Source organism: Peromyscus maniculatus, chromosome 21 (genome assembly GCF_049852395.1).
Source record: "Peromyscus maniculatus bairdii isolate BWxNUB_F1_BW_parent chromosome 21, HU_Pman_BW_mat_3.1, whole genome shotgun sequence".
Taxonomy (NCBI): Eukaryota; Metazoa; Chordata; class Mammalia; order Rodentia; family Cricetidae; genus Peromyscus; species Peromyscus maniculatus.
Window position 1 is genome coordinate 14,553,489 of NC_134872.1, and position 22,093 is coordinate 14,575,581.

The window sequence follows — 22,093 nt, forward strand, 5'->3', positions numbered from 1 at the left end:
TTTCATAAATGCTAATGAAGCTAATGAATGCTCTGTGAATATACAGAAGTGAGGTTTGAAATTAAACATATTCCCAGACTGAATGGTAATAAAAGTTCAGTAATTGTCAAATCAGAAGATGGTGCTACTATTTAATATTAGTCTATGGATCTCAAATAATGGCTGAGAATTGTTGGTGCTACCTGAATCTATATTTGCTGAGAATTTTAGGCAAAAAAGTCATTTTGCATCAAAAATGAAAAAGCTTTTGGTGGCTCTATTTCTGATAGAATGCTGATAGGAGTATTCTTTTTAAAAATTCATTTTTTTTGTAACTTATAATCTCATACCACCAGAAACTGTACATTTTATATCAAATGATTCTATTGTCTTTCATAAACTCTTGGATCTATCTAAGAAGATGTGAAATACTATATAATGATATTCCAAACCACCACTAAAGAAAGAAAGGGGACAGGACTTCACTTTGGCTTTCATAGTTAGTGATCGCTTTGTGGGGTCTGGAATACAAGACAGTGCATTTTATTTATTTATTTACTTATTTATCTATTTATTTATTTAAGGCAGTGCATTTTAATATCACACACACACACATTGCTCAGTTTGAAAAACTCAAGTTGAGATGTGGACATTGGCTAGGAGTGAGATGGCACTTGCTGATGGCCTGAGTTCAAGCCTTGGCACATATAGGGTAGAAGAACTCCCTCTGATCTCCACACACACACTGTGGGATGTGTGAGCACACAGACACAGACACACAGACATACACACACACACACACACACACACACACACACAAAATAAATAAATAAAAGTGAATAAATAAAGGCATAATAATAAATAAATAAATGAAATGTAAAAAGCTAAGAACAATATGTGAACATCATGTTTATATCTCTAGTCTTCAATTTTATATGCCTGACACTTCAGCTAGATCTGTCTGTCCCTCGATAAAAATACAGATGCCCTGGAGAGGTGAACCCTGAGAGTGAAATAGAAGAAAAATTACAGGAAGGCCAGGAGAAGAAAAACCAGCATAGCCAGGGAACTAAAGAGTTACGTGGAAATATTTTCTTTGAAGCTCTAGATTTGCCTAGATGTTTCCAGAAACTTTTGGCAAGTTAGCTGCACTCGCCATCCCAGTGAGGACAACAAAGGACATGCTCGTCATTCTGGGGAGGGACACAGAAGCGTTTGTTTTCAGAAGTCAACCCATCCAGTCAAGGAAAAAGTAATTCAATAGTTTACATAGGTTGTGTCCCACACACCACCACTCTTATGGCTTTCGTTCTCACCCTCCATCCTTTTTACTTAGTAAAAATATTCTACTCATGCATGGTGATTTAAGTGACTCCTACCCAAGGTGGTTTGTTCATTCTTAATATTCAAAGTTCACTATGACAAGTAGTTTGATTTTACTAGTAAACCTTTGATTCTCTCTCTTCCCCCATCTCTCTCCTTCCTTCCTCTTTCCTCCCTCCCTGTTTCTCTCTCTCTCTCTTTCTTTCTGTCTGTCTCTCTCTTTCTTCCCCCATCTCTCTCCTTCCCTTCCTCCTCCCTCCCTCCCTGTCTCCCTCTCTCTCTCTTTCTGTCTCTGTCTCTGTTTCTCTCTCTCTGTCTCTCTCTCTGTCTCTCTGTCTCTGTCTCTGTCTCTGTCTCTCTCTCTCTCTCTCTCTCTCTCTCTCTCTCTCTCTCTCTCTCTGTGTGTGTGTGTGTGTGTGTGTGTGTGTGTGTATAAAGGAGTTGAGCACATCTCCTTTGTATGCCCAGCTATTTAACTAATGTCTCATTTCCAGTATTCAGACATATCCGGGTAGATGTACCCTGATTTACCATGGATTATACACTTACAAATCCATTTAAATTAAAACCATTATTTTATCAAAACATACTTAATACATTAATGTGCTGAGCCCCCAGACTAGGAACCCACCACACTGTGCAGCTCTGGTTATTTCCTTTTATTTCCAGGCATGCTGACTGGGGCTGAAGCTCCCAACTGCTGCATAACATCACTAGCCACTGTCATTGCATAATGAATGCCACCATGATAAAGCAGAAACTTCAAATTTTTAAGTTTATTTTGTATATGATACCTGTTGCTTCTGTACCATCATAAACCCAAAAGCTCCTAAGTCAACCTATCACATGTAAGAACTGTGTGTACTAGTATTTATTTCATTGCCAAAATAGCAAATAACCATATGCTTAGCAGCTCCTATGAAATAAAAGTTTATTATATAAACCTCTGAAGGTATGAAGTTCAGTCTCAGGTCATCAACCCAAAAGCTAGGCACGGACCATCTCTGCTTCCTCCTGGAAACTCTAGGGAAATATTGGCAGACTTGGGCTGTGTAAGCAGTGAGCCTGAGAGTTCGACCCCCGTGAAAGTAAAAATGTGAAGACTGACGCCACCCTCCTGTCCACCATTTTCGGTACCCGTTAAATGTAGTAGCATTTATCCTGTCTTTCTTGCAAGTTTTGAATCACTTTTCTTCCTCTTTGATCTGACCTCTTTTACCCATGGTCCAGCTTTAAAGGGTTGTGTATGTATTTTAGGCTTACTTTGACAAACAGGACTAAAATATTACCCTCTCAAGGACCTTTCCTTTAATCGTATATTTTGAAAATATATAGTAATCTATATATTTTTTGAAATTTCTTATTTACTTCTAGTCTACATGTGAAATTACCCATTTAAAGAGATTTCTATTAACAAACGTTAGCTGGAGCACCCTCTTTAATGCATTCCATAACTTCTTTAAAACCCATTTAAATTAGCTAAAGTGCCATGAATGTGTCAAGTACACACACAGACACCTGAACCTTCGTCGCATCTAGTAATACTCAGCTCCCGGCATGGCTAGCTGCTGTGAAAGAAAGTGTGTTGGGCGGTATAGTCCGCAGCAATTAACTCTAACAATGTTAAAGTTGCTCAAATGCACAGCTAACGGTGACGAAAGGACAGCATTCGCATGAAAGCCACTTCCTTCCTTCCTTCCCTGTCTCCCAGTCACTGAACAAGATGAATGAGGTTGGGACTCAGGCACTGGGGGCAGATTCAGTTATTTTACCGCTACATATGAGGAAGTCAGGATGAGACAAGAGGGCTATCTGCAGAGTTCCTATTATCAATAGTCCTGTCGAGAACTTTGCATGGATGCTTAATATCTCTGCTCAAGCAGCTCACTGCACAATGCTGTAATGGAGCCATTCATCTTCTTACAGATCAATTAAAAGTTAATTAAAATTGCTAATAAGAAAAACCGCACTTCTTGACTTGTACTACATCAAAGCAATAAACAGTAATGGCCGCAACTTTATAATCATCTGTCCACAGTATACTCGTTTTAAAATCTACGTCTTACTGTGGCCTGATTTGTGGTGAGTTTTTTGGGCATGCATATGGCTGGGAGATTGGCTGAAAGTCTATAATCAAGTAAACACTTCAAAAATCAAAACAAAGGTCTCATTGGAGAGATATATGCTAGGAAGACAAACAGTACATTTACAGCACTAAAATTAAGATTAGAGCATATGTTAAAGAAAACCAGTTATGCTGGGGGGTGGTGGTGCACGTCTTTAATCCCAGCACCACCTGGGAGGCATAGCCAGGAGGATCTCTGTGAGTTCGAGGCCAGCCTGGTCTACAGAGCAAGATTCAGGAGAGGCACCAAAACTATACATAGAAACTTCTGTCCTGAAAAACCAAAACCAAACCAAACCAAAACAACAACAAAAAAACCCACTTAATTTAAGAGAGAGGCCAGAGGCCCTGCAAAATCACTCACTAAGCAAATATATCTCTTTGAACAGTTGTGTGCATGCTTTTTCCATGCTACATGTCAACAGAGCTAGGAATTGTAGTTTCTGGGCACTCAATTCATTCCCGCTTTTCTGTTATATTGTTATTTTTGCTCGCCATCTTTTTAGAGGTCTCAATCTTTCTCTTTAGTAAATGAAGCTTGTTGCTAAGGTTTCTACATTGGGGTCTGCCAAACGTGCAGAAACCTTAAGTCTTGCGCTTTGTTTGAGAGTCTCTTCCTCTGTAGCCCAGGCTGCCCAGGAATTCAGCTTAGACTTGCGCCGACACATCTCTGCTTCCTGAGTTCTGGAAATACAGGTGGGGGAGCTAGAAACCAAGGATTTTCCTGGACAAAACATACTGAGAATAAACTTGAAAAGAAGACTAGCGGTGTGTGGCCTGCTGCTGAGACATCTGGGAGGTAGGTCTCCCATGGAATATGCCAGTAATGGATGCCAAGTTAAAGTGTATTTACACTCAAATTATTTAGAGAGACATTATTTGTTCACAGTGACAAAATCCTTCTACCAGCATAGGATGGGATGACACACAGGGGGATATCCCAGCTATCACGAAGGTGTGAACCACCATGCAGAGCTCATTGTACCCGTGTGAGGAGGAGGGTAAGCTCTGCTCCTTCTTCGCTCATTCTCCGCCACGGTTTCTGAGGCGATGCCCCCTCCTCTCACTTAGAGAAGGAGCTGTAGGTGTTCCCGAGGAGGAGGTCAGCCGCACATTGGCCAGTACATCTTTAATGACATTGTTAGTAGAGATGCCTTTCGAAGATTATTATCTAGAAACTTCAAAATGTATAAAGCAGTTGCTAGTGGACTTCTCTATAGACGCTGACCTTTCTCAAGAGCTCCGACAACTCGTTTAAGAGGAAAGAAACAATTTAATGACTCAAAGTGAGGGTACAATTTTCCTCTCTCTGTACAAATATCTAATTACTGTTGCTGAATAAAAACGGGTGGACTTCAAAGTATCCCAAACCACAGACTGGAGATCTCAGGTTGGAGGTCTTGGAGAGGTTTGGTTTCCCAGTTTCTAAACAGTTTTTCCAAACTTATTGCATGGCCTTAACTAAGCCTCCCCCGCCCATGTCCACCACCCCACCTGTACATTGTTAGTCAGTGACATTCATCTCACAGCCTTTCATGGGCTCTGTATTGAGTTAGCCACATGCTTAGATCACATTAAGTAGTTAATCAGAATATCGTCCATAATTATGATTATTATTATCGTAGTTTCTGATCTCTATTACAGGGTTATTTAAGTGGACAGGTTGTGTCCTGAAAAGTTTTCATTTATTTTGAAGCTTCTCTGGGAATTTCAGTGTTGATCTGCCAAAGAACTCATATATAGAGTGCACTGTTTGTTCACATAGCAATTTTAATGTAATAAGTGATATTGATGAGGATATTCTATCTGATGCAAGTAATAAAAATAGATTTTTAGTTATTATAAAGAAGATTAATGAATATCAAAGCTCTCTTTGGTGTTTATAAATGTAGTGTAGCAATTATAAAGGGGTGAACTATCATGGGGCACCTAAAATGAGTATATGTGTGAAATGCATATTTGTGTGCATGTGCATGAGTTTATGTGCATGTGTGAGGATACATATGTGTCAGTGTGTGCAAGTGCATATCTATGTGCATGTTTGTATGTAGGTTTATATGTATATGTGTGTTACTATGGTAGAATACATGTTTGAGCATGAGTATGGGTTTATGTACCTGTGTGGGTATGTGTGTGCATTGTTCACATGTGTGTGAACATGTGTGTATAGGTATGTGTGTGTATGTGTATATGTGGATTCATGTGGATGTGTTCATGCATGTGTGATGGGTACATGTATATACAATTACATATTCATTTATAAATGCATGTGTAAATACATGTACATTCATGTATATATGGGTACATGTATGCATTTAGGTATATGTGTTTGTATGAAAGAGAAACATCCCCATAAGTTCATGTATTTGAACACTGGGTTCCCTGTGGTAGTGGTGTTTGGGAGGTTATGGAGTGTTTAGGAGGTGGAGTCTTGCTGGGGGAGGAATGTCTCTCAGGGCGGGATTAGAGCATTTACAGCCTCACACCGCTTCCAGTTCATGTTTTTTGTGTAGTTGAAGCTATGATCCGTCAGCTTCCTGCTCTGGTCATCTGCAGCCATGCCTCCCCCGCCGGTATGAACTCTGTCCCTGGAGTTGTCAGCCAAATGAACTCCTTTTCCTATGAGTCTCTGTCAGTTCTGGTGTTTTGTCACAGCAACAAAAAGTAATTAATACATCTGTGTACCTGTATATGTGTGCAGGTACATGTGTGCATTTGTATGTGTGCATGTGTGCGTGTGTGTTCGTGCATGTGTGTGTGTGTGTGTGTGTGTGTGTGTGTGTTCATGTGGAAGCCAGAGGACAATCTCATGTGTTTCCTAAATCATTGCCCATATTATTTTTTGAGACAGGAATCTTACTGACCTGGAGCTCACCAAGTAGGCTAGGCTGACTGGCCAGAAAACTCCAAGGATCCGCCCATTCCTCCCTCTGCAGTGCGGGAATGACAAGCTGTGCTAAGCTACAAGACTCTTTCCTGTGAGTTCTGGGGGTTGAACTCAGGTCTTGTACTGACCAAAAGACCTCATCAGCTCCGCATCAAGTGTTAAAACTGATTATGCCTTATTATTATTGTTATTTTTACATGTAGATATCCACTTCTACTTGGGTTCAGATGATGGAACTCAGATTATCAGCCTTTTATAGCAAATGCTTTTACCACATGAGCCACCTCCTAGCCTGACACAGAGCTTTTTTTTTTTGATATACAAAGTCAGATATTAGATTAGACACATGGTAGAGAAAATCTCAATGAAGAAGTATATATGGGGATGTCATAGATATTGTCACTCAGAAATGTCAACTAAGTCTGTCCTGGGAGAAAGCATCTCAAGATGCTCATTTTCATTTTTTGAGTAATTTCACTGTGGCTTGAGAAACAAACGCATGTGTCTCCATGCAAGTGTTTATGACCTGGTCTTAAAAAATCACAGCAGTGATACATTAAAGGGTGTAAGAGTTATCTCACACTAAGCATGTCTTTACTCATAACTACTGCAGGCTGTCCTAGCACATTTGAAAAGATAAATTCTGCCCACAGGAATCAGTAAATAGTATTTCTACACATAAAAGGTTTGGCAGCTGCCCATATTTTTCTACAAAGCTATGGCTTTTTTAGTGTCCTTACATTCTTTCTATTTTATCATGGGAAAAACCACAATTAAGCTGTTGCAAAGGGTTTAGCTATTTTCCTGGCTTGCATTGTTCCAATTGACTCCACCAGTTTGAAATAGCTCTCCTTTCACTCAGGACTCCTGTCACCTTGTATTTATTTGGCTTTCTAACATGTTATAATTGCCTACTTACCTGCCTGTCTCTTACACTATACTTCAAACAGCTAGGGAAAGAAGTATGCCTTTTTATCCTTGACTTCCTATTCATATCCTTCATGTATGCCCAACAAATATTTGTGGAATAAATGTTTAATTAAGAACTTCTTACCAAGCAATAGGTGGCTTTCTTGAAAGATTTGCTGACTCCCCCAACATCCAAAGCAATTACTCCTGGTTATATAGTAAGTTGGATTTTATAATAACATTCAAGAATCTATGTGATCTCCCCCTTCTCTGTCTATGCATTTATATCCACAACTAACCCTTTGACACAGTCTCCATTTCATTTATGTTATTAATGTGCTAGTCAGCTTTCAAGCGTCTGCAGTCTCCATGGTTTCTCTCTCCCATCAATGCTGCAGGCATCATCGCTTCCTTCTACATGTATTCCATCCTTGCTTTACTTCAGACAGGAGAGTGCTGGAACAGCCCCATTGAAACATGCCACTCTTGTGACAGAGGGGAAAATCAAGAAAGGAGCTAATCCAGCCCTGCCACTCCCCGTTTCTGCTTGGAACAGAACACCTCTACTATCGCTTCATTGGTTAAGACAAATCACATGACTGAGGCTGATACCATAAGGTGGAGAAGCCAACCTCAAAGGAAGATAAAAACAATCAAGAAGCAATTGTTCCATCTACTTGCCTCATTTGTCCTGAAATGCATCTGGATCTCTCATGACTTCCTTGAGCCTCAGGTAGTTCTCAGTCTTTTCATTCGGCCTCCTGATCCTTCCTGCACTGCTGCAGGTCGCAGGAATATCATAAGAACTCAGCTGGTTATGGCAAAGTCACTACCTGGAGGAATCAGGGAATTCCTCCAGAGGAAGCCAAATCCCAAGGAGTTTTTGGTGTTAGTTGGCTTGTTATATATCAGCTGTGTTCTGTTATGAAAATCATGTGTGCCTTCATAGTCTTCCCAATTGACTTTTCCCTAAGAAGGGCTAACAATGTGGACTGATCACTCTCTAGACATATACATTCCAGGCATTTGGAGAACAGCCTCAGGAAAGGCTTTCTCTGGAATCAGATATCTCCCCTAGCCACTTTCAAGGACTAAAGGAGACATCACCCAGGTGGTCACCCAATTTCCGAGGATTAACAGTGATAACAACCCACAGGCGAGTCTCCTGACTTAAGGTAAATTCCACAAGGGGACACCACCTAGGTCTGGTAGACATTAAGTAATAGCTTTACACAATTTAGCTCAGACCCCTCCTTTCTTACAGCCTTACTAACTTTATAGACCTCTAACTACTTACCTAACCACTTCTAGGAATATTTAGATAACCTTCTGTGCTAACAGCTATGCTTAGCCAGAACTCCCAGTTCAAGCCTCCCTGTAATTATCATTATTGGTAGCACCTGGCCAGGTCCATCACCGGATGGAGGAAAGTACCTTATCAGAGATACCTCTGTACTCTCTAAGAACAGACTTAAGCATCCAGGCTACCTGTTTGAGAAGGCCTGGCGGATGTGCCAATTAAGCCTTACTTCCTCCTTTCCCAAACCTTACCTCCAGTTCCAGATCTCCCTTTAACTATCACCAGAGGCATCTACCTGTACACAGGTTGCCTAGAGACTGAGCACACTTTCCCCCACCCTGCAGAAAAATGGCAGACAGCTTGGACAGATAGGAGCAACAGGAAAAAAGAAGACAGTTTTATTTTCTCCCATTGACCAAGCAACTTATAGATTTTTAACATCTTTTACCAAACACATTTAAGATTATAGTTGTTTACATAAGATCCCTCTTCTTAGATATTACCCATATTTAGCCTTTAGTTAATTTATTAGTCACTTCCCCTTTGGGTCACAAATGGTAATTAACAACTAGTGCCCCTCTTTGTAATTCTTATCAACCCTCCATTTGATCCTGACAGCGGACAATCACTGCCTGAGGAAGTTCAGGCTGAGTGTCCTGAGTGGAGGGGAAGATTGTGATTTTGGGGAGATATATAACTGTAAAGCAGAGGACAGAGAAGGAGAGAAGAGAATGGAAGAACTAGATGGGTAAGAACTTGAGAGGAACGAACTGAGATGGGTAAGAACTAGATTGAAGGGCTAGAAGAGAGGACAAGAGGAATGAGATGGAAGATGAGGAAGAGCCAGATGGGGAAGAACAAGATGAGGAAGAGCCAGATGAGAGAGAAGGAGACGGGAGAGGAGCTGATAGGGGAAAGAACTAGATAGATGAGAACCTAGAAGGGACAGAACTAGATGAAGGAATTAAGATAGAACATAGAGGGGATCGCAGACAAGTGTAGAGAGAAATCAGGCTAAAAATGACCTAAATATGAGAGCAGAATATAAGCTTGTAACTGTTACAGAATAATAAAGTATATGGACTAAGGAGTTTCATGTACATAGATTCATTTCTTCCCATTAAAGATTAATTATCAGCTGGTTGTAGATTCTTCCCGGACCCTGGGAGGGGACTATCGAGGGGCTGGACCCCCGTAGTCCTCGATACTGCACTTAGCAAAACTCACTTTTTATTGCTGTTTCTAAGCACTGTGTGACTATATACTAGGTGTGAAAACTACAGCTAGAGTCAGGTGGTTACAGTGAGAGGCGGTATTAGAGAAGTGAACCTGTAGGCCATTTGGAGAGGAGATAAGGGAAATAAAAAGTTGAAGCGGGGGTGGAAGTGTGGAAAAAATTAAAACAGGCAGGCAAGTGTGAGGAAATAATCTCTGTGGGATTGGGTGTATGAAGATGCCAAATTAAGCAAGTCATTTTTTAAGATGCCCTCACACAGACTTTAGATCTTGTAATCAAAGAATGTAAATTAACTTAGGTAATTAAAAGAAGAGCATCAGGCAGGAGGCATGCAGTCCTGTGCTTAACTATTTACATATTCAATTATCACATGATGGAGGACAGTGTGAGATTAATGCGTTGGAGCTTCACAAAAGGATTCAGTTCTTATTTTCACTACCAGCATGATGATATTTCCAGGCTCACTAACAGGCTTTCTACAATTCTATGAAAAGTTTATTTCCTTTCTTCTCTCAGTCTTTTCCAACAGAGCTGGGAACAAAAAAATAAAGCTCTAGGAAGGCTTCTCCAATAAATTTTATGTTTTTCCTGTTACTTGATGTCATAGTTTCTCTTCCTCTTGCTGTGATAAAATGTCCTGACAAAAGCTACTCACGGGAGAAAGGCCATTGTAGCCCACAGTTCTAAGCCAATGTCCATCATGGCTGGGAAGTCATTGTAAAAGAAGCTTGTCACATCCATGATCAGGGAGAGATCAAAATTCTCACACTCAGCCTACTGTCTTCATTTTCTGCAGTGCAGGATTTCTCACCAGGAAACACGCTCACCCACAGTAAGTAGGTCTAGCCATTTCAATTAAAGAAATAAAAAATGATCTCTCACAGAACTTCCAGCTCCCAGGGGATTCTAGATTGTATAAAGCTGACATAATTAAAAATCACCCTTGTTATTTCATAATTCTACAATGAGTTTAGTATATATAACTCTATTCCTTGAGGTGGTGGAAACCCACAGTTAGAAATTATATTTGGAATCTTTACCTTTCTTTTCATTCTTGAGATCTATGGGCCAGGTCTAAGTACTAAATATTTTCTCAAAATAACAATGCTGGAGTGATCACCTGAGCCAAATGCCTACCATGCATTGATTGAGAACAGCAAGGTCTAAGTACTAAACATTTTCTTAAAATAACAATGCTGGATTGACCACTTGAGCCATATGCCTACCCTGCATTGATTGAGAACAGCAACCAGCAGAGCCATGTGCCCCCTCCTGGACCAATTAGCAAGAAGAGCAACCACAGAAGCCAGAGGCCCCACCTTCTCCAATTGGAAGAAGAGTGACCTGGAGCTCCACCTGTTCAGATTAAAGGAAGAAGTGGGTAGGTGGCAGTGTAAGAACACATTAAACAATGTAAAGAGCAATATGATACCACTAGAATCTAGTGATCCTACAACAGCAAGACCTGAACATCCCAAAGAAGATGATCCAGAAGAAAATGACCTTAAAAAAAAAAAACTCTGTGAAGATGATAGATGCCCTAAAAGAGGGAATGAAAAATTCCCTTAAAGAAATGGAGGAAAAGATAAACAAAAAATTGGAGGAAGTCAAGAAATCTCTTAAAGAAAGTCAAGAAATTCAAGAAAAAACAGGTGAAGGAAACAGTTCAAGACTTGAAATTTGAAATAGAGGCAATGGGACCAGGACTTATCCTGGGTATAGGAACTGGCTTTTAAGAGCCCATTCCCTATGGTGAGATGCCTTACTCAGCCTTGATGCAGGGGAAGGGGCTAGGTCTGGCCCCAACTTGGTATACCAGCCTGTGCTGACTACCCAAAGCAAGCCTTACTCTCTATGAGGAGGGGATGGGGGGTGAAATGAGAGGTGGTGGTGGTGAATCAGGAGAAGGGGAGTGAGGGGGGACAGGGGTTGGCATCTAAAAGGAAAGAAAAAATTTAAAAAAAGTTATTTTAAAAAAGACAAGGATGACAGAAAAAAAATAACAATACTATCTTATGCCAGCTCCTCCAGTCCAATGAACTCCAACCATTTCCTAAGTTTATTACTTTTCATCTCAAGTGTATTGTCTCCTAGGAACAACAGGCATTTAAAGGGGAACATGGGATGACTTGCACAATTCTTTGGTCAATGCCTTATTAATATTTTCAGCAATTTAAACTATCATTGTAATACCCATTTTTCATTGTTGTGATAGAAATAACCAACATAAACAATGTAGTCTGTCTCATCGTCTCAAAGATGTCAGTCTCCCACAGCAGGGACGTGCTCCAGAGCAGAGCTGTTCCTGCCATGGTGGGTCAGGAAGCAGGGAAGGGGGAATATTGACATTGTCATGGTTTCCACACTTTCTACCTTTTATTCTGCTCAGATCACAGAGCCATAGGAAGGTGCTTCCATATTATGAGTGGTTCAGTGGTTCTTCTACCCTTAGTTAGAGACAGCACAAACTTAGTTAAGTCATTCAGGCAGCTATTGGGATTAATGATCACAGTCCCAGGATGTGAAAAGCTCTTCATATGATGTCACACCCTTCATTGTTCTTGGACCTTTGCAGCCATGCAACATTTTCTGTAAACAATGCCTTCCTTCAGCATTAGCATGTTGCTCCTAGCTCAGCCACCCAACACATGAATGAATGGAAATTATTATTTGGTATTCACAGTGTTTTCTTGTAAGTTGGTAAGTCTTAAATTTGTTAGAAAAAATTAAGATAAAGTATCTCCGTCTTAAGGTGAATATTAAGTTAGCAATGACATCCACAATTCATTGTCCTCACACTAGTAACTATGTGCCTATTCTATTGCTTTCTTCGGCTTGTCATCTAGAATCCCTTATGAAAATATATTTCTGGTTTAGCATGAATGTAAGTGAGTATATTATTTTGTGGAGAGTTAATAAAGTGGTTTAATTCCTCATACCCTTCCTAGTGTTGTTCCACTCCTTTTTCATTATCATTCTCTAAAGAGGTTTTTTAGATTCTCTTATATGTAATTAAACACTCAAGAAATTTTATTACTACAGATACATTGAAGAATATTTATATTCATATACACACCTGTGTTTATGCATAAGGAAGGTATTATGTTCTGTGTTTACTTTTCAGGAATGATATGTTCCTGTAGACATTTGTGTTCTCATCTCTCAGCCCCTATTCCTTCTTGATGTGACAGAGATATACAAAATAACGTCATAACATCATATGAGAGCCATGCTTGCAGGGCTCATTTGGTTGCCATGACTGTCTGAAGTTTGTGTCCATGTCACTATAAAGGTAACTTAGAGCAAGTGGATCTGTCCTCAAGGAACAGTACATTTTCCACAATGATTGTACCCTGTGGGATTATCTGCTTGAACCAGATTTTCAATGCATTCATTTGCATTTTCTGTCAAGTTCAGACACAAAGTATTGTTTTCTTTCCTAAACTAATCACCTCCTGCCTATTTATTGTCAATGTAATATACTACCTATTAAATACCTACATTATTCTAATCTTTACTACATGTCTTAATTGCAACTTATCCAGCATTATTTGCTATTAAATATGAGCATACCAAGGACTTCTTAGGAGCCTGTCCTAATTTTTGCTCTATGTATTATCCTCTGTCCCAGAACCTTTTATTTTACCTTGCTGTCTTTTGATTTACTTTTTGTATCAGTATTGGAATAATATAACAAGAAACTAAAAAATAAAAAGGCAACATTCTCTAAATAAATACCTCCTAATGCTCCATTACTATCAATGATTCTTTCAGTGTAGGTAAGCTGTTTTGAGTACTTGTTTTCCTTCTCTTTGTGACAAAATACCTGACTGGAAGGAGGAAGGTTTATTTTGACTTGTGGTTTCCATGGGATGTCACCATCTCAGAGCAGGGAACATGGCAGAGTGCCTTGCTGCAGAGCCGTGTGGTGGAGGCTCCTTACAAGCTAGCATACCAGGAGGTAGAGAGAACACACAGGAGTCAGAAACAAGGATGACACACAGGGCCATTTCTAGTCACTTCCCTCTGCTGGCTAGATCCACATCCTCACGATTCTATCACCAAACAACATTGTCATCCGAGAACAAAGGCTCACATCTGTTACATTAAAACCATGGCCACTATGTCCCTGGCCCCAGTACGGTCATGCCCATTTCCAAAAGCAAAATGTATCCAACCCAACTTCAAGAATCCTCACAATTTAAAACCCTATCACTGTACAAAAGTTCAGTCTCTTGAGACTTCAGGCAAACCCTCAGCTGTAGGATCCTGTGAAATCACAAAGGAAGTTGTCCTTCTAATATGCCGTGGTCCAGAGTAACATGCCCAGTTACCAAAGGGAAGAAAAGAAAGATAACAAGAGGAGAGCAGAACTAAAAGCCGGAAGGGCAAGTAATAAGTTCTGTAGCTACATCTCAAGATCTGGGGATAATCATGGCATCCTATGAGTTCCCACAGACTTGGGTAGCTCTCCAGCTACAACCCTGCCCCCTGCATCACAGAGAGCCTCTATTTGGACTGATTCCACCCAGCACCTGCAGCTTTTCTCCACAGATATCCCTCTCCAACATCCTGCTGCTTCCATTGAAACATCCATCTCACCAGCACGTCTTCACACATAGCTCTCACAGGATCTCCATTCAGGGGTCTGCTAATGCCTCCTATTGGCTGGTCTCACAAGTTCCTCTTGGTGAAAGTCCCTATGATCATACAACCTCTTCATTTTGCACATCAGTGGAATTAGCACCTTATAGTTGATGACAAATTCTTCTGCCAGGTGGAGATGTAGTCAAGCTCCCTTCACCCATGACTGCTTTGAAGTCTAAGTGTATGAGCAGCTGAACTGGGAAGAACATTTTCTTGGACAGTTTTTTTTTAATGTTTTTTTCTTTTCCTTTTCTGAATATCTATCTATCTATCTATCTATCTATCTATCTATCTATCTATCTATCTATCTATCTATCTATCATCTCATGCTCACTATAAAGAAAGGTCTTTTAGCTGTTCTCATTTTCCCCCCTGGGGTTTTCTATGGGAGGGCTCTCTCAAAGCACCATGGCTATGGTCCCAGCATATGTGTGTGGCTTCTCCTTAATGGCAACAATCTCTTCAACAGTCAACAGGTTCATTGCCTACATTTTTTCCTGTCATTAACCTCATCTATATTCACATTTCTTTAATGGCTCTATTATAAACTTTTTCACATTTCTCTGTTTCAGTTTGTGTTCCCTTGCATTGTAAATGTGCCCCAAAGCAGTGAGCAGCCAACTTGACACAGTCTGAAGGGTTTTCTGCCTTGAAATTTCATCTATCAAATAAATTAGTTTTATTAATTTTATAATTTAGCCTTATTCAAAATTTCAGAAAAGTGGTCAACACAGCCAGATTTATTGTTTTACTATATCATATGCGGTTTCTAGACCAATTTCCAGCAGAATCCTTTTCCTATTTGAGACCTCATGAGTCTGGCCTTTACTTCCTTCATTTCTATAGGTCTGTGGTGTTTAGTACTACCTCTAGACTGGCCCTTTAAGCCCCACATTTTATAGACCTTGTCAGGCCTTCAAACGCTACTGTATTTGCCTTCTGTAAAATTGTTCCAGGGGCCAGCAATCCACCTGATTGGTTCATACAGCTAGAAGCCACACTCTCTGCTATCAATTTTCTGTATTAATTCCTATGTTCACTCCTGTGACAAAAATACCTAAAGCAACTTAAGAGAAGAATGCTTATCTGAGCTCACAGTTTTGTGGGGATTTCAGCACATCATAGAATGAGGGCGTGTGAGAGCTCACAGCAGCAGGAACATAGAGGCAAAGTACCTCACGTCTCAGCACACTAGACAGCAGAACTCACAGACCAGAAGCAGAAGTGGGTATGACACTTATTGCCTACCTGCTCATAATCAATCAACTTCTTACAACAGAGACCTGTGCCTCAAACGTTCTAACATCATCTCAAAGAGTGCCACTAGCTTGAGCCCAGATGTTCAAGAACATGGGTCTGAGAGTAATATTTACATTTGAACCACAAGTTCTCACTGTCTTTAATACAACCACAAAACCATAAAATTAAACGGCTTCCTCCATTTTATACTTCCTCTTACATTCATCCTTACAAAGTCATTGGGAAGATCACCTCATACATTTAATTTGCTGTTGAGCTTTCTTGGAGTTAGCCCTCAAATTCAGCATTTTTCAGCCATGTTCCTTCAGTCATGTAGGGTGCTGCTGATTTGTGGTTCAGAATTGGGATCTCTGTATTCACTCCTTTACCAACAATTTGCTGAGGCCCTATTTTCCAACTGTGCTATCTGGTATACTCATTTCAATTAAGGAAGCAGAATGAATCAGAAGAAATAACTTATATTTTTAATATTTACTATCTGGGAAGATTTATGGGTGTAGAAGGAAAGAGTATAGATGTAGAAAATATAGAAAATTTGAATAATGAAGAGTGGATTATTATTCTCTTCTGATCCCAATTAGCAACTTCCTGCTTCTAACCTTGCTGGAATCTACTGCTGGCACAAAGACATGGTTGTGCTATAACTACCATGTAACAGACTGGAAGCAAGACACTGTCAATCTGTTTCCTTCAATTTCAGCTTAGATGATGGCGTTCCACTCACAATCTCACCAACATGACCACCCAAACGTAAGCTGAAGAAGGATGACATCAACACACATGTCCACGTGGACAGGGAAATGTCCATGAGGCCTCAACCCTGTGCAAAGAACCTCAGGCAGCTAGGGAATTCTGAGAGTGGGAGAAATAGCTTTCCACAGAAATGTGCAGACCAATTGGTCATCCAATACCAAAGTGTCAATGCTGAAAACATACATACATATAACGTTATACATATGAAGCAGGTTGTGTTTAGGAATATATATGCATGTATATATATATGCATGCAATGAAAGAAGAGAGCATGAATTCTAAATAAATCAAGGAGGTGTACTTGGGAAGATATGGAGGGAAGAAAGGAAAAGAAGAAATGGGGAAAATGTAATTATAATCCCCAAAATAAAATAAAATAATTTATATTGACTTTTAAAAACAAGATTTGTAAATACTCAGATATTTCATCAACATATGTAGGTTTTTTTCTGACTAACTGAGAGGGGAAAAAAATCAGATTGGAGATAAAAATTCAAGAAAAATTTTAACTGTCTATGTGTGCAAGCGCATGCCCACACACATGCTTGTAGTTTTATTGCTGGCACAAAGGCAGTGAGTGGATGTGCATTGGATGAGTGGAAATCTTCCTTAACATAATGAGATGTTATCTATGGAGGTATGTTTATGCAATATTCCCCCTCACCATGGGAAGAGCCTAGTCAGTAGAATGCAGTGATACAATAGAATAAAATGGCAGATGCCAATTGGAAGTTTTTTTTTTTTTCTCTTACTATATTACTCTGAGATACTGAAGCTCTCTAATGTGTCTACCAAGAATCTTTGTGTATAATAAAGAAGAAAGCTATTGACTTGTTTCAAACGTAAAATCTGAAGACTCTAAATAGAGGCGAGAGCTACCAGGCAGCATAAGAAGCGGGAACCGCTTTGATTCCGTCTGCCCATAGGAAACATTACCCCTCAGCTTCATAAAGACTGATTGTTTTTGACAGGAATCTATCTGCGCCGACGTGGATGAGCAGGAGGCTGAGGAGTCATGAAACCATCAGAAAAGACTGCAGGCTCAGAGGAACCCCTCGTAAAAACAGAGGGGGCCAAGACAGTGAGTAAGTGGCTGTGCTTGCTGGATATCCACGCTGTGAATTATGGCACACAGAGGGAATATTTCCAGTCCTGAGTTTCAGAAATCCCAATGAAGCAATCCTTCTGAGATACCATAAAGTAAATAGTGAGAAAACAAGCCAAAGAAATATTGCCTGCTTTTCTATATTTGTTTTTCAGCCTGCAACCCTCTTTGATTCCTGTAGCTTGAAGGAGAAGCTGCATTTGCTTGCAGGCTGCATTCTGTGGGAAGAAGGCAAGGAGGCAGACATCGCCGGCAAGTTCTTTATTATGAAATGCTTTTGAAATCAACATCTTTGGAGGGCAAAGAAAGCAGGGTTAGAGTCAAGGAGAAGACTCATTCTCTAAGGGGCCAACGATAGCATTTAGCCAAACACAGAAGCAGTTCCATAATTAGCATGACAGATGACACTTGCTCTTTACTGGACCCAAATGACCAGGCCCTACCCTTCTGCCATAGGTCAGAACATAAAATACAACAATCTGAGTGAGATTCTGGGCAAGGAAGCCTCCCACAACTGAGAGAGTTCTAATGCACTCCCACTGAAGAGCACCTGCCTACCTTACTCCCAGCAGCTGAGACATGAATTTGTTTTTTCCTTTAAGAGGAGTCTGGGTGGTGGATTATTGGTCCATTAAAAGCATCTATCCGAAGCCGGGTGGTGGTGGCGGCGGCGCACGCCTTTAATCCCAGCACTCGGGAGGCAGAGCCAGGTGGATCTCTGTGAGTTCGAGGCCAGCCTGGGCTACCAAGTGAGTTCCAGGAAAGGCGCAAAGCTACACAGAGAAACCCTGTCTCAAAAAACCAAAAAAAAAAAAAAAAAAAAAAAAAAAAGGAAAAAAGCATCTATCCGAATTATATTTATTAGATTATAATTTCCTGAGTTCATGGGACACAGCAAATTTTCTACACATATACATATAAAAACCCATCACACTATCAACCATTGATTTTTCTCAAAACAATCAGCTGAAGCAGGGCCATAAAATTATTTAATAAAAACCCATGATTTGGTTGCTCAGACTCATACAGTTTTCTTTTCTTCGCAGAGATACGACTCATGTTTTTCGGTTGAATTTGATTCCATGTGAGATTAAAAATCTGAGGTAGCACAAGATTCACATCCTTTCTGTCTTCATGCTTAACCATTAGGACACTATTTTCAGCATTTGGAAGATGGTTACTTTGTGGAAAATTAAGCTTGTTTAGATTATTATGGTGAGCACGTAAAAGAAATTGGATTTGAATTTAGGACCCTCGTGTGGTTTCTATCTGTGATCTTTGTTCTGGAAGACACTACTTTGGCTGGTATGGTGTTAAGTGTTGTACCTTCAAGCAGGGAGAGCCCAGAGATGACAGGAATATTATTTGGAAACAATGTACTGTTTAATTAAGAATGTTTAGTTGTATATAGTTTAATTCTGAAAATCAAGAGCCATATCAGAGAAATACATATTTTGAAGACCACAGTTCCATAAGAACTCAGAATTTGCACTGGATCTGAAATATGAAGATGTAGACGACCTAGAATATTGTTGGTGTCTCTCCTCCAATTCTCCTTCATTCTGGAAGAATTCTGAAGTAATGTGTTATCAAAAGGAAGCCAAATTCTTTACAAAATTCAGCAGAAGCCATACTGCTGGACCACAGTGACAGAGTATGCAATGCGCTCAGGGCTAGGAGCATCACTCATGATCTTAAAACAAGGAGGGTGTGATGGCAAAGGAACTGAAACATCCTTCACTGGCTTCGCTGTTTCCTCTCCATTCTCCTCCTATTGACACTGAAGGAAGCACCGGGAAAGGTCTGCATTCCTCCCACATCCCAGAGGCCACCCAGGGGGGAGGGACATGCGACTTCTCCACCAGGATCTTCCGAATCTCTCTTCACTACACCCATCAATGTTCAAACACGCTGACAAGATTTTCACTGCGAAGAAACCACTCTCGTGGTTGTCTATGTATCTTTAAGTAACATCTTATCTCCACCTTGTAGCAGGAGAAGATCTGACACTCACAGCCATTACACTCATTCCCTGAGGAGCTGTTCACTAAGTTGTCTATTACCTGTACAAAATAGTCCCTTTTCATCAGCCTGCCTTAATGAGTTCCTCTGGGTTGCCTTCACTTCTCAGCCCTCTAGCCCACGTAGGAGACACTCCTTTACACACACCCATGCTGTTCTTCCCTTTCCCTCATGGTGCAACTGACTACTGGATGTACAAAGTAACAGGCAATCTATGTTAGTGAATTGTACACATACCGTTCTAAAAACTTTATAATGTGTGTCATGCTGGACCTAAAATCATGACTAAATGTCTGAAGATGCATAAAAACCACAATCATAAATTTTCACCCAGTCACTTGTTGCTCACTGTCATTGGTTTATTTTCAGCATCTAATATCAGGATTACAGATATTTTTCACTTCTCAGGACCTCTCATTTAAAAAGCAGACAGTAAGCTAAGTATAAGAGAAATATATTATGATAGACATGATGTCATGGCTCTAAAATATTTCTCCCATATATGTTTACCTGCATCATCTCTCAAGTAAAAGTTACAAATGCCACGTGGTCTAAATTGTCAGTGGGATATTTAATAACTCTGTAAATGTCCCTTGAGCTGATAGGATTTTCAATCTGTGATTTTGGGGCAATCAAAGAGAAAATTCTGGGCACAAAGCTGCTTGGAAAAGTGAACCTAGTTTTCATCAGTGACAAGGCTTTGCTGAACTGCATTAACTCATTAAGTTTCTCCTGTGCATAATGTTGTTTCAGTACACTGATAATGATTTTTCTGTCTCCTCAGGACTTAGATTACCTGCACATTTCAGTGAGATCATAAAATTAGGTGAGAAGTGTTTTAAGTACAAAGATTTCTGTCTTGTACTTGTCCCAAGGAGACTATAACCAGCTAATCCATGATTTCAGTCTGGAAGCTGACTTTGAATTTCAAAATACTTTTTAATATGCCCTTTGAACACCTCCTCATCTTCTTGTTCTATTTTTCTTCTCTCCTCCAACTCAGGCTCCCTGAGTCTTCACCTCTGGGCCTCCTCAGAGTCTCTTTATCATTAAAACTTTTACTACTCCATAGTCCTGTGAAAGAAGCTTTTGTTTCCCAAGTACATCGTGGTTTGATGAAGAACTAAATAACTCAGAGTGAAGCAGTTCACAAACAACCAATTTCCTTTTATTGCTTGGCATTTAACTTTTATGTCTGCGACGCAGTGGTGAGAGGCCCTTGGCTGACAAGGTTCTCCAAGTGCCATTTTAGGAACCCCAGAGTGCAGAGTCCTGCTTATTTTCCCACCCTTTCTCCACACTTGTGGTTAGTGGATGGCTGACAAGGTGTTGACTTTATGAGCAAATGATAAAATTAATCAGAGATGCATAATGTCCTAACGCAAAGCTTTCGGTAGAGCCGTCAGGGCCAGGTAGCAAGCAATGAGCCGTTCCTGGATTTCCAGACACAAAAACTGAACACCCTCTGAAGGGCTGTGATGTGATGCGTGTTAGTTCCTAAAGGAAAAAAAAAACACCTCAATATGGTTTTTTTTCTTTAGTAACTTGTTGTTAAATTGTTGGCCATTTTGAACTTCCTGTAACATGTTCTATGGAATGAATTGAATATACTCAATGGCCGTAAGCTATTTGAAACCACTATATAGGCAGCAGTCAGGGGTGTTTCTTCTTGTCCTACTTTTCTCTGGCTGCTCTACAGGATCTGTCATCCAACTGAGGCTCTAGGATGACATGCTCTCCTCAGCCACTGAATACTGGTAAGACATTTGAAAATGAAAAATGCATCGATGTGTGGTGGTGCTTGACTTTCATCCCAGCACTCAGGAGGCAGAGACAGGCAGATGTCTGTAAGTTTGAGGTCAGCCTGGTCTACATAGAAAGTTCCAGGCCACTGAGGGCTACACACAGAGACCCTGCATCAAAAATAGAGAGAGATTTTCATGATAATGAGTATTTAAAGAAATGTGTACATGAGAATTTCTTTGCTATAATTATAAAATCAGTGGCAAGTTTGAGATTCGTTTGAATGATTGGAGTTAACAGAAAGACTTAGACTTTTAGGAATCCAACTTTGTCCTGTAGGACATACCCAAGTGGGATGAATTTTAGAGTCTATTGAATCTTGCTTATGTATCAAGAAGCCCAGAAATCCAAATTTATATGTATACGTATCTGTGTGTATTTCATATAAAATATATATTTATATGTATTATCTACGGGTGATATGGCATTATGCCCAGAATGCCTCCTAGTTCAAAAGCCCTTGAAAACCACCTGAAATCGTCCTGAGTGAGATAACCCAGACCCAGAAAGGCAAAAATGGTATGTACTCACTCATAAGTGGATATTAGCTATAAACTAATGGACAACCATGCTACAATCCACAAACCAGAGAGGCTAGGTAACAAGGAGGGCCCAAAGAGAGATACATGGATTTCTCTGAGAAAGGAAAATAGAAGAGATTTCCTGGGTAAACTGGGGGGGGGGAGCATGGGAACATGAGGGATCTGGTTGGGTGGGTTGGGGGTAGGACAGATGGGGAGAGT

The 22,093-nt window shown here is 40.2% G+C and overlaps 1 protein-coding gene across 3 annotated transcripts in view; it reads right to left on the reverse strand.

Moving 5' to 3' along the window:
* The window catches only part of Pcdh15 (protocadherin related 15), a 1,435,956-nt gene that overhangs the window by 187,498 nt on the left and 1,226,365 nt on the right, over positions 1-22,093 (reverse strand). The gene's annotated exons all lie outside the window — the stretch shown is intronic.